Genomic DNA, 14,362 nt, shown 5'->3' on the forward strand with positions numbered 1-14,362 from the left:
GTCTGAAGTTATTTCTAGCGAGAAATCAGTATTAAGTAATTAAATATTCGCTTAGTTATCACCGAAGCTCGTTCTATTTTGTTGTAGATCATTGAACGTTAAGCTGCCTCAGAAGCATGTCTGATATCAGTTTCATGAGCTACCTTCATGAACAAACGCTTTTCGGATGCAGACGATTTCAACTGAACAACGACCATTTACCATTTTCTCTTGGAACTGCGCCGCAGCAGAATTGATTCCGTTTGCACCATGGTCGTTATTTTCTGCTGCTTAAATCTGTGCTGTAGTGCTATAAAATAAAGGCGACTTGACTATGTTAAAGGGGACATAACGCACACAGTTTCGGCCAATCTCATGTTAATCTTGAGTACCTATAGTGTAGTATTGCATCATTCACATCTCCGAAGAGTCTTCAGTTTTATCAGATTTATAAAGAAAGTTACAGCTTACGATTCTCTCCGAAAACAGCCGAGCTCCTGGAGGTGAGCCGTGGGAAGAGCTGAAGAGTTGCGAGCACTTACGGGCCGATTGGCAACAAACACAGACATTTGATGCAGTTTTACAGCAGTTCCTAGTCATGACCGGGATCTTTTATCGCTGGGACCGCTCAGTCTTTCAGCATCAAACGATGTACAAATCCAGTGTCAGAATGTACCTTGTTATAAAACATTCGTCACCGAAGTGACAGGAACAACAAACACGCTCGTGAAACTCCATTGCTGCCCCGGAAAAAACGAATTGCATCCACTGTTCACATAACACTGAAGAAGGTTATTTTTTCCTCACATCCAAAAACACACATCTTTAGAGACAGTCTTCTCGAGCAAGTAACTGCAGCGCTGTCGATGACTTCAGTAAGTTAACCATGAACGAAACGCGTAGAGCGGCTCACTCTCGCTCGGGTCGCTGAGTGAGCGGGCGCACATAAGAATCCAACTCTTAACAGTGTAAACAACTCAGAATGCATGAAATAGCATTAGACCACACTTTAAGCACAGCATATGCAGTGACAAGCGTGTTGCCAGTGACAACAGATAAGTACTGCACATTGCCAATAGGTCACATAAACTAGCACAACACAAGCATGCACAATTGAGGAGGTGGTGACAAGAATGACTGGTGCTAAAATATTCACCACACTCGATGCACAGTCTGTTACTGGCAAACAAAATTGGATAAAGAGAGTTCCAAGTTATGCACCTTCAACAGTCCTTTTGGAAGGTTTGCATACAAAAGACTACCATTCGGAATCAGCTGCACTGGAGAGATGTATCAAAGGATTATGTCACAAACATTTGAAGACTTGGAAGGGGTTGAAGTGATTGTGGATGACATACTGATCTGGGAGGAAAATGAGAAGCAACATAACGAGAGACTTGAAAAAGTAATGCAGCGCATCAGAGAAAAGAACATAAAAATAAATCCAGACAAATGTGCATTCAAAGCTAAGGAAGTAAGCTACATGGGTAATTTGCTGACTACGGATGGACTTAAACCAGACCCGGAAAAAGTGGCCACCATTAGGAACATGCACAGACCACAGAACAAAACAGAGCTACAACAGTACCTTGGCATGGTCACATACTTAGGAAAATTCCTCCCACAAGAACAAAAAAATAAATCCAGACAAATGTGCATTCAAAGCTAAGGAAGTAAGCTACATGGGTAATTTGCTGACTATGGATGGACTTAAACCAGACCCGGAAAAAGTGGCCACCATTAGGAACATGCACAGACCACAGAACAAAACAGAGCTACAACAGTACCTTGGCATGGTCACATACTTAGGAAAATTCCTCCCACAACTGTCTGATGTCACAGCCCCTCTAAGACTCCTCTTGGAAAAGACAGCTGAATGGTGTTGGGAAGAAGCCCATGACAAGAGTTTTGAGCAATTACAAAGGATGGTCTCAGAAACAGCTACTCTCAAATATTATGATCCAGCAATGCCAGTGACACTCAGTGTAGATGCATCCAGCTGTGGGATAGGTGCTGTGCTACTTCAAAACAACTGCCCTATAGCATTTGCTTCCAAAGTGTTCACTGAAACACAGAAGCGTTGGGCACAAATTGAAAAAGAATCGGCAGTTATTGTATTTGGATGTACAAAATTTTATCAGTACATATTTGGCAGACACTTCACAGTAGAAAGTGACCATAAGCCTTTAGAAATGATCATGAAAAAAACCCTACCTGACACTCCTCTCAGACTCCAAAAAATGCTCCTGAAACTTCAGAAATTCGACATGACAGTGACATATAAAAAAGGAACACAGCTCTACATAGCTGACGCTTTAAGCAGAAATTATCAGCCCCACACAGATGTTGACACAGCTGATGATGATATACAAGTGTGCACCGTTGCTTCACTGCCCATCCACTGCCATTATTCTTTTCAGCCGGTCATATGGATTCAAACACGTTACATCATCACCAGGGTACCCACAAAGTAACGGCAAAGCAGAAAAGGCTGTCCAGGTGGTTAAGTCACTATTCAAAAAGGCAAAGGCAGACAGACAAGACCCATACATCATGCTCCTAGACTACCGAAACACACCCCTGGAAAACCTCCCATCTCCGGCGCAAGTGTTAATGTAGGACTCAGAAACAGCTACCCACTACACTAAACCAGGCTCAGACCCCTGTCAGAGACCACGTTCACCGGGAGGCCATGAATACGGAAAACGTGATCCAAGACAACAGTCACTGTCTCCCTCACTGAAGGTAATTTGGGGAGGGGAATGAAATGAGCCGCCTTAGAGAACCTGTCCACCACAGTGAGGACTACCGTCATGCCACTAGACGGGGGTAGGCCAGTGACGAAGTCCATCGCTATGTGTGACCAGGGCAGCAAAGGGACCGACAGTGGCTGGAGTAGCCCAGCTGGGGGTCGATTGGAGCCCTTCCCTGCAGCACAAACCGGACAGGCCGACACGAACTGATGAGCATTCCGCACCATGGACGGCCACCAAAACCGCTGCTTGATCAACATGCAGGTACGAGTCGTTCCAGGGTGGCAAGCTAGTTCGGACGAGTGGCCCCACTGTAGGACGCTAGACTCTCTGGGCACCCCGCGGGAATAGTAGTGCCGCGTAGCGCCGTGCAGACCTTGGACTTCACCCCCCAGGTGACCGCCGCCACCACCCGTTCGGGAGGCAGAATGGGCACAGAGAGGGTGGGACTAGCCTCAGCCTCAAAGATCCACGACAACGCATCGGGTTTACCATTCTTGGACCCCGGGCGGTAAGAGATGGTAAACCTAAACCTCCCGAAAAACAATGGCCAGTGAGCCTGCTGAGAATTTAGTCTCTTGGCGGTGCGGATGTATTCGAGGTTTTTGTGGTCAGTCCAAACGATAAAAGGAACCCCCGCGCCCTCTAACCAGTGACGCCACTCCTCCAGTGCCAGCTTGACAGCAAGCAACTCCCTATTCCCGATGTCGTAATTCCATTCCGGGGGGGTTAAACGATGAGTAAAGAAGGCACAGGGATGTATTCTCTCGTCTGATACAAAATAGCCCAAACCCCCACCTCTGACGCATCCACCTCCACAATGAACTGACGAGATGGGTTGGGTGTAGTTAAAATGAGAGCCGAAACGAAGCGACTCTTAAGATTCTCAAACACAGTCTGAGCCTGCGATGACCAACCATAACATTTCCTAGTGGAGGTGAGATCAGTCAGAGGAAGGGCGACCTGACTAAAGTTCCGAATGAACCGCCTGTAAAAATGGGCAAACCCCAGAAATCGCTGGACCGGCTCTACGACTATCTGGGGTGGGCGTGGGCCAATCAGCAACTGCTTTTACCTTGGCAGGATCCATTCGGATACCCTCGGGAGAGAGGATAAATCCCAGGAACGGAACCGACCATGTGTGAAACTCACACTTGTATACCCTTGGCGAATAAACGATTCTCAAGTAGCCGCTGGAGCACTCGCCTGACGTGCTGGACATGATCGCATTCGTTCTGGGAGAAGATCTCCACGAAGAAGAACCCCGCCCCCGCCAGAGAGGAAGAGAGAGGAAGAGGGTCGGATGATGCCTGTTACCTGAGAATCGTGAATATACCTCGTCATGGCCTCCCTCTCAGGACCGGACAGAGAGTAAAGACGCCCCTTAGGAGGAGAAGTGCCAGGCAACAGGTCTATCGCACAGTCGTACGGGCGGTGCGGTGGCAGAGATGAAGCTCGGGACTTACTGAAAACCGCTCTCAAGTCATGATTCACTGGCTCCTCCTGCAACAAAGAACGAGACATAACAGGGGAGAATGCAGCACCCAAACACTGAGCTAAACAAAAAGGGCTCCAAGCTAAAACAGAGTTGAGAGCCCAGTCAATGTGAGTATTATGTTTGACTAGCCAGGTGTGCCCCAAAACCACTTGGCCGGTGGGTGAGTGAATAAGGAGAAAACGGATCTCCTCGACATGATTGCCAGAGAGCGTGAGTGTAACAAACTTAGTAGCGTGGGTAATTCTGGAAAGAAGGGTGCCACAAAGTGTTCTGGCCGATATAGGCTCGGCCAGAGCAATGGAAGAAATCCCCAAGTGCGTGGCCAGCCCAGCATCCATGAAATTGCCCTCTGCTCTGGAGTCAATCAACACAGACACTTGATTAGCAGCCCCCTTGACCAGCAATGAGAACAACAATCTCTGCTGAAACCGGAAAAAGGGCACCAGATAACACGGTCACAAGTTAAACGGCGATGCAGTGTTGCCAAATATTGATAATGAAAACAAATAAAATCCGAAAAAAAAAAAAAAAAAAACCTAAATTAGTTCAAGTCTTTTTAAAATAAGATAAGATAAAGATATCGCTAACCCTAAACTGCAACTTCCCACTTTATTAACTTTCTAAAGTGTCAAATTAATTGGAAAAGACAAGTCCAAAGACGCTTATAATAACTGGATCTGGCAACAGTGTCCGCGGTTTTCCCACGGAATTGGGCTACTTTAACACCGTTGCCGTGAGTTGTTTTTCATGTCCGCGGGTTGAAGCGACCCCAATAACATGATAATTAGCCCCTGGAATGCGAAATTTACTGGGGAATCCCATCAAAAAACGTGTATTTTACCCCCCGGAATGCGATTTTTACCAGGGTACCTCTCCCCGAAACACGATTGGGCTAGTTTTGAATAGCAATTGGGTGGATTTTGTTGTGAAAACCTGGCAACCCTGTCTGGCAACATGGCGGAGGCACCTGCGCCATCAATTCAATTCAATTCAAGTTTATTTGTATAGCGCTTTTCACGATACAAATCGTTGCAAAGCAACTTTACAAGAAACAGGTAACATGTTTCGTAACTTGGCAATGTTTCTAAGATCACTCACAACTCTCTCAACCCTCGTTCACTCTGCGATCACTTTCACACCACGGACGCAAAACATTCTTGCAAACTGTCTAAACTGAATTATACATGGAGACACTCATATGAGGAGTTTTAAACAGCAAATTAGTCATTCAGAGAAATAATTTTATTTTTGAACATGAAAAATTCACTGCGGTCCGGACCTCGCTGACCTCATGGCTACGGCCACGTGACAGGATACCACATTCGATAAGGCAAACGGAAAAAAACATCATGTTATTATCTGTCCGAAACGTTATCAACGCTATCAAGAAGAAGTAGCATTTAACACTAGTACACAAATCTGTAGAACAATTATAGGTTACAGAATGAAATGAGTTATGCAAACACTAGCCATGAAGAAGTCTATGCTATTTAATTCAGTATAACGTTAGTAGATACATTTTCACAAAGTCATGCTAAAAACATTCATAAGAGCATTAGACAAAGTTATCATCAATATAGCAAGGGTTATTAATGAAATCAGTAATATGTATTGTTGCATGAACAATAAACAACTGATAAAAATATCCACCCTTAACCTATAGTAAAGTAGGCTATTAACAAATTTTGATGCAATAAATATGTTATAATTTAACATTGTTCATCCCTCCAAAACAGAGAAAATATATAATTTTATATGTAATTACGACGTCTGGTGCGTTCAAGTCACTTTGGTTGGTACAAGCTGGCGATTTAACTTTTCTACATAAAATTCAAAGATTTTTTTTAACTCTACATCTACAAAATGATGAAAAAGGAATGTGCATCATTATGTTTTTGCTTTTTCTGTTTTTATTCAATTTATGAAGGTGATGTAAACTGAATCATTATATATTCTATGGTTATTATACAATTATATAATATTTTATTAATTTCAACAAATTTACCATTAATACAGACGCTGCATATCTCTTGTCTTTGGCTGCACCCGTTGCATCCGACATGTTTTCTCACTGACATGCCCCCAACTCGGAAACTTGGGGCTTAAAGAAAATTTTGAGTTTCCCACTCATAATATCGACTTTGTGGTGACATTCATGTGCATTCAACTCGTAAATACGATTTATCCGACATGACTTGAACGCACCGTATCAGTAGCTCTGTACATCTGTGGTTCCCCCTATTACTAGGAGAGAGATGAAAACTTATTACATAATTTTCCCATACGGACACAGATCTAATTTTCATGCACTCAACAATAATTAGATGCTTTATAATGATATGATATTATTCATCCAATAATCAAAATGCATTATATGTAAACCAGTTTGCTTATACAGTGCCACTCATTTGCATTTCCATTCTATTTCCATTCAAATCAGACCGGTTGCAATTTTTTTAAGCAGCCAGTGGTTCAGGTGTGAACGTTGCAACATCCCGGTTGTCAGAGATAAATGTAATTACTATTTTTGGCATACAAGAAAGTCAGCAGTAATCATTTCTGTAAATAATGACCACACAAAGACCTTGGGGAACAAGAATAAACAAGCCCAGTGGAGGTCAATGGATCAGTGCTCCCTTTTCCCTCCATCCTTTAGCTCTGTAATGATTTTGCTTGCTTGATTTTCCACAATATAGTGGCATAGATTAGTGAAACTCACATGAAACATTCATCAGAGCTTCCTGACACTGAGATGGCAATGGATGGCTCCTTCCTGCCACTCACTGGATTTAGCTAATCACTCACACATACCCGCCACTGAAATGCTTATGCTGACCATAAATTTAAAGTAAGATTCTCTTACATTCAACAAAAATCTCATTACATGCATGAACATAAACATTTTTTTTTTGTTAACACAAAAATAAATAACTTACAGATCTCATATACCATAAACAGTTACTTCACTTCACACATTCTTTCCTTTCTTCTCTGTCTTTCTCCATTTGTCTGTTTCCTCTTAAATATATGACTTTATCTTTAATGTAGTTTTAAGGGGAAAAAAAGAAAAGAAACGAAAACAACAAAATCTCCCAGCAGCAGATATGTCAGCTGTACTCTCAGACTGCAGATGACTAATGTGTGCACAGCGGGTGATGTTAACAAACTCTTTGGCTTTCACAGAGCTTTTACAGTTCAGTTAGTTCAAACATGAGACATCAAACTGAGATAATGTTTTATTTCCTTAATTTTCCCACCCAAGAAACAGATTTCACTTTAATTCATTTGTTTTATTTCTCATCTTATAGAAACAGGTTTTCACATGAAGGAGTAATTGAGGGCTTCTGGTCTAAGTCCAGGGAATGTGAATAATTTCCTCTGATTAACGTCATGAAAGTGAACTGTGTTGGATTGCTATATTTTAATGCTCTGCTGGTTTTTTTTTGTGGTTTTTTTTGGCAGAGGAGGTTTATCTGTGATGTTTTGATTTTTGAATACTTATGAGTTTCACATAGCGAGGTTGCCAAATACCCTCCGTTTCATTTTAGGAAAACAAGAGATAATGTGTTTTTTTTACACCACAAATGCAATTTGAGATTTTTGTAAAGAGAGCAGTAAACAAAATGCCATGGTGTAGTATGCCTGCACTATGTGTATAAAATAACTGACTGGATTAAGTAAAATGCAATTTTATTACATGACTTTGAATTATTGACTTACGATTTTATTGCAATAATTTACTGTTGTTAGTAAATTAATTAATTGTCTTAAAGTATCACAATTGTACATACATATATCAATTTGCTACCTAGGTGAATTAAAACAATAAAGAATGACTGTACATGCATATTTTAAGATGAACAGATTCACAGTTCAACTTCAAAGTGCTTTGTATTTTAGACATTTTAATTAACATAGCAACATAGCAATCTTGTGAAAATGTGACTTCAGGAAATGCTCAAGAAACTGAAGAAAAAAAAAGGACTGATTGTCTTTACATTTCACCGTTCAGTACTCTAACCTAACTGCTCCAACAGATCTGACTTTTCACTGCTTGTATCACATGTAATCAGGTTATGTCATTACACCAGTAGGTGGCGACAAGGGACTGTCTTTATGAGTGAATCACTGATTCATACATTCAACCCATCAGGAGTGACATTTATGTGCATTCATGCGCTGATTCATTTAGGAATGACACAAGTGTCTTTATGAATGAGTCATTGAATCATTCACTCAAATGATTTGTTCAAAACACTAAGGGCCATATTTACTAACAGCTTGCGCCAACGCAAACGGTCTTTTGGCATTAAAATAGTACTGTCAGGATTTACTAAAGATAGGCAACGAAGAATTAGCGCTGAAAAGGCGTGAACACATTATTTTTGCACCTGACCTTATTGAATATGCATTTGTAGTAGGAGTTTCCCTTTTAGATGCAAAATTTATGGGAGGAGAGTATTAAAGAGTATTAAAATCTCGCCACGCGATTTACTAACGTTTGCGCTCATCAAATTACTGGTATATGCGCCATTATTCAATGCTCCAAAAAAGCATGTCTTAAAGCAGACACTAATTTGCACTGCTCTTGGTAGATTGTGTTGGTCGTTATGGAAATGATCTGGCTGCTTCTGTGTTCTTTAATTTGCGCATTGTCAATAAATCAACCACAGAAATTTCCACTCCCATTAGCGCTTTTTTGGAATTGTACTCTTACGCTAATTCTGCCATGTTTAGTAAATCTGTTGCTTTTGAACAAGTTCCACAAACAAAAGTTTGTTTGGGTTTTATATACAACTATAAAGGACACTTGCGAGAGTAATATATATATAAACATTCTGATGAAGTAAACCAAAGGTCCAAAAACTCAACAGATAAAAGTTAGTAGCAGCTACCCTATCTTCCTTGATCCTACCCTGCTATCAAATGTATCTCTATGTTTAGGCTCTCACACAATTCAAACAAATAATATTTGTGTTTCACATCTATTTTACACAATTCACATTGCACATCAAAGGTGTAAACTGCTTGAGGGTCATATCTTTCATTCAACTAGTTTGTGCAACTTTTCAAAACTTGAAATCATTGTTTGCTTTCACAGCTACTGAAGTGAGAATCTGTTTGAACACGTGAATTTCTTGTTTTCTGACTGCTAAAAGGAGGTTTCTTTGTACAAATGCTATAACAAACTTGTGTGACTGAATGTTCTCTACACATCGTAGTATGTAGGGCTTGTAAGGTACTTTTAAGTTTTTATTTATTTATTTATTTATTTTTACATAAAATGGTCTTAAAATAGTTATGCATTAATAAATAAATGTGTTTACTGTACCTATGTGTTTTAATTTGCGACAGACTTTGCATTTAAAAGGAGCACAGAATAACTCATGAAATGTTTATACGTTGTATTTTATAGAAAAACACAAATGTATTCACAGTACAGTGCATGTGTGCATAATTTAAGACAGAAAGTGAGCTGAAACAGCAAGCTTTCGGGTGCTTATCTCTCAGTTATTCACTCGGATGATGTCTGGTGTTGTGTGTAATCTACACATTGTTTATGCACACTGAGCACTCTATACTTCTATTGATTCTCATAGCCAGTATCAAGCTATGTAGAAGCAAATCAGTGATGAGGTAGATGATTGGTGTTTTGACTCATTGTGTCTCTGATTGGCTCAGCAGGATCTGTGATAGTATTAGTGATTAGGTAAATCCAGGAGACAAGCTTATTGCATTGCCGAGTTATTTTTGCATTACACCTGTAAGGGAGACACTGATCTCACCTGGTTTTCAGACCCACTTCTTACTCACTAGAGCAATGTGGCATACATCCTAAAACCTCACAGACACAGGTTTTGTGCATCCTCAAACCTTAATTATAAAAATAATACATTATTGAACAAATAATACATATAATAAACAAATGATAATATAGTGATATATCATACACTGGCAGCCAAAAGTTTGTAATAATTAAGATTTTGAAATGATTTTTAAAGAAGTCAATAAAAAATACAGTAAAACAGTAATATTGTGAAAGATTAGTACAATTTAAAACTAGATAAAAACATTTGTCAAGACAAACTTTAGGTTGGCTTAACTTTTAGCCTAGCCTGAAAGTTTAAATCAGTTGTAAAAGCCTGATGTTTGAAAATTTAGATAGATGTTGATAATAAGTTTCTAACATGATTAGCATGTTTAAGCATGATTAGCCTGTTACTAGCATATTGCTGGCATGATTAGCAATTTACTAGCATGTTTCTAGCATGATTAGCATGTTTACTAGCATGTTACTAACAAGATTGGCAAATGGTTAGCATATTGCTAGCATGACTAGCAAGTAACTAGCATGTCGATAGCATGATTAGCATGTTACTAGCATGTTTCCAGCATTATTAGCAAGTGACTACCATGTCTCTAGCACGATTAGCAAGTTACTAACATGTCGTTAGCATGTTTCTAGCATGATTAGCAAGTTACTAACATGTAGTTAACATGTTTTTAGCATGATTAGCATGTTACTAGCATTTTGCTAGCATGATTAACAAGTTACTAGCATGTCGCTAGCATGTTTCTAGCATGATTTGCATGTTACTATCATGTTGGTAGCATGATTAGCAAGTGACTAGCATGTCGCTAGTATGATTAGCAAATTACTAGCATGTCGCTAACATATTTCTAGCAATGATTAGCAAGTGACTAGCATGTCGTTAGCATGATTAGCAAGTGACTAGCATGTCGCTAACATGTTTCTAGCATGATTAGGATGTTACTAGCATGTTGCTAGCATGATTAGCAAGTGACTAGCATGTTGTTAGCATGATTATCAAGTTACTAGCATGTTGCTAGCATGTTTCTAGCATGATTCGTATGTTGCTAGCATTATTAGAATGCTACTAGCATGTTGCTAGCATGATTAACAAGTTAATAGCATGTCGCTAGCATGTTTGTAGCATGCAGAGGCGGACAGTAACTAAGTACATTTACTTGAGTATTGTACTTAAGTACACTTTTTGAGTATCTCTTTCACTCAAGTAATGGAGTTGAGTACTTTGTCCGCCTCTGGTAGCATGATTAACCATACCCATGCACGGTTTAGATTTGAATTTTGACAGTTGGAGTTTGAATAGTCTTGGCTCATTTGAACTTTCCGTCAATGTAAGCCTATGGGATTTTTATGATTTTTAATCTTCAGTTTTATGAAAACTATAAGTCGGATCAGTCTGAAAAGATATAGCAACCCGAGTCAGATCAGTCTGAAGAGCTGGGCTGAGTTTGGTGGTTCTTGCTTGAAAGCAGGAGTAGCGTTCAGAAATGTTACTCTCATAAGAAATAATAAGAAGCATAAATAGCAGATCAGAAGGTTGGCTTTCTCAAGCCAACCTAATAAATGTTTTCTGTTTGAATATATTTTAAAATGCAGTTTATTCCTGTGATGCTCAGTCTGCTCCCAAAGCTCAATTTTTAGCAGCCATTACTCTAGTCTTTACTGTGCCATGATCCTTCAGAAATCTAATATGCTGACTTGGTGCTCAATTATTATTTGGTGCTCAGTTAATTATTATATTATGTAAGAAAAAGTGAAGACGTCGAAGATCTTGATGAAGAATAACTTTTATTACAGAATAGTAGTGACAAAGTACATGTAGTACCTTGGGTTCAACGGAGTCAGACTGAACCCCGAACATCCTAAGCTCAATCATTTTAGACAGTATTACGTTCATCTTCCCGCTCAACATGTAAATTAAGTTTCGTTTTAAATGTAAATTGCGGATGACAATGAAAGTGATAGCCTTCCGTTCCCACATCTTCGGTAGACTCAGGTGGGAACAACCAAATGTTAAGGTGATAAGATTAAACAGAATCCATAGCAGTTATTTCATGTACCCTTTTGGTCAGCAGATGGTTCTTGACGACCTGCTGCTTCTCCCACGCTATAAGTGACAAATTATCGCTCCGGAGGTACTATTTACATATGATTAAGATCGGAAAGAACTATCTATATGATAATTAAGCTCTTTGTAGAGAAAGGAGCATAGTTTAATACACAATTTGGAGTGGAAGCTGGGTCGAGGCAGACTATAATTTCTTACAGTCCCCTCTTTGATGCTCTTGGCCCAAAAGAAGCATCACATCCACTCCCTTACACAGATTACACCTCCCTTCCAGGGCAGGTGCCCAGTGGCGGTGTAGCCCTGCCTTAGGTCGCCCCCCTCTGGCCAAAGGAGAATCTTACCCGTCTTTGGGTATACACCTCATGCACACTGGTTACAACTCCGTTTCATTTGAGCAAAATTATCACAGGGTTTGTTTAAATTTGGAAAATGTTTCTAGGGTTTGGAAGAGGTAATCAAGAACCATCACAACCAACGGGAGCGCTCAATATTGATCATTGAACTATCTGCAATTTGACGTTTCACCATAGAACACATACAACATAACATCATGCATTGGCACATAATTAGAAAGATACAAACACAAACGGCAGTTTTAAAAGTTACATCCCAAATCAAACCAGAGTATGCAATGACTAAATCTCCATCATGCATTTGTTTAGTTAAAGCCTTATCCTTCTCATCAAGACCCTGTTGAGCTTTAACAATGTGGTTATCTTTCCTTTGCATTAATGACATCAGCATATCATCCAGTTTTGGTAACTCAAAATCAAATTCAGGAATTTCTTCCACAAAGCCCAATTGTTCCTCTGGTTTTACTGACATTGCCTGTTGGGTGGTGTTTACATATGGAAAATGATAATTTCCTATAGACCAGGTTGATTCAGGGGTCATACAAAATGAAGTATCATTAACTGGACAGAATGTCTGGTTATTATCAATAAAAATGGAGAAGTGATTTAGAGTTGTTGTAATACATGTTCTCTTGTCTGACACTATTACCCTAGTAAAATGATTGTGAAGATTAGTTAAATTAATTTCACACGATTCATAGTTATTCTGGGGTGCTCTACACAATGCTTGTTTTTTTCAAAGCATCACACTCACAGATAAACCCAAATGGAGTTTTGTCACAGCATTCTCATCGGCAGGACCACTGTCAGGACCCATAGCCACATCTTTTATATTTCTTGGTTAGGGAAATCTGAAAAACACATGCAAACATAAAGAGTTACCCCCCCCCCTTTTTTTCTTTTTCTTTTTTTTCTTTTTCACATATCATTTATATCATTTCACAACAATATAAAACGAACAAAATGAAAACATACATACACTTTTATTTATACACTGTTATTTTTCTTATACTGTACATCATGTTCAGTAGGATTGCCTTCTGAATTTTTGTATGATTTAATCTGATCAATGTGGAACCATCTCTTCACTTGTCTGTTTTTAGTCTTATGACAGATTTTGTAGACTGCATCTCCACATTTATCAATCACTGTGTATGGTCCCACCCAGTTAGCGGACCATGGTTCTTTGCCACATGAATAGCACACTGGTAGATTATCAAGGTTATAAGGAGGTGGTTTTTCCTCTCTTTCTTCACTGACATGGTCTTTTCTTTCCCAAGAGACCTTACGACCACTGCTCTGATATGGCTTTTTAGCACTTATTACGGACACAGGATGTATTTTCTTTGTATTAGCATTATTATTGTAAAATTGTGTCATCTTAGCAATAATGTCACTATACTCAGATTGAGGTGTCACAAGCATTGTCACAGCAGAATGGGTGAATGGGTCACATTTGTTAATCAAGGCAGACTTGAAACTGACATCATTCTGAGTAATATCAGAATCGCCACTGAACGTTTTAAACGTCTCCAGTAGTCATTCTGAAAATGTAGCTGGATGCTTCCCTTTCCTCATTTGCATTTCATATATTTTATCCCAGTTAACTGACATCACACCCAAGACTTCAAGCAATGCCTGTTTCCTCTCTGACTTATTTGCAGTTCTGTCCTTTATTTTCTGAGTTAAGGCTCTAGACAAAGTGTCAGGCAGACACATTCTTAACAAAACACATGCATCGAGACTATCATTTCTTACAATATTATAATCATGGTTCCCTTTCAGTCAGTCACGTTCAACGTAACGTCAGTCGTGACTGACGAATTGGGATCTCGCCCGAGAGCCCAATCACCTTCGAGTGTTAACTAAACAAGCCAATGA

The 14,362-nt window shown here is 39.6% G+C and overlaps 1 protein-coding gene and 1 long non-coding RNA gene across 2 annotated transcripts in view; one reads left to right on the forward strand and one right to left on the reverse strand.

The window, feature by feature from the left end:
- asic4b (acid-sensing (proton-gated) ion channel family member 4b) overlaps positions 1 to 14,362 on the forward strand; it is a 45,923-nt gene that overhangs the window by 12,383 nt on the left and 19,178 nt on the right. The window lies entirely within an intron of this gene.
- The window catches only part of LOC107660097 (uncharacterized), a 16,632-nt gene continuing 9,762 nt past the window's right edge, over positions 7,493 to 14,362 (reverse strand). The window contains exon 3 of the long non-coding RNA XR_001630969.1: positions 7,493 to 7,504. This is a non-coding gene — a long non-coding RNA (uncharacterized LOC107660097). The remainder of the gene's footprint in view (positions 7,505 to 14,362) is intronic.

The sequence above is a fragment of the Sinocyclocheilus anshuiensis genome, unplaced genomic scaffold, assembly GCF_001515605.1.
Source record: "Sinocyclocheilus anshuiensis isolate Anshui unplaced genomic scaffold, SAMN03320099.WGS_v1.1 scaffold55, whole genome shotgun sequence".
Taxonomy (NCBI): Eukaryota; Metazoa; Chordata; class Actinopteri; order Cypriniformes; family Cyprinidae; genus Sinocyclocheilus; species Sinocyclocheilus anshuiensis.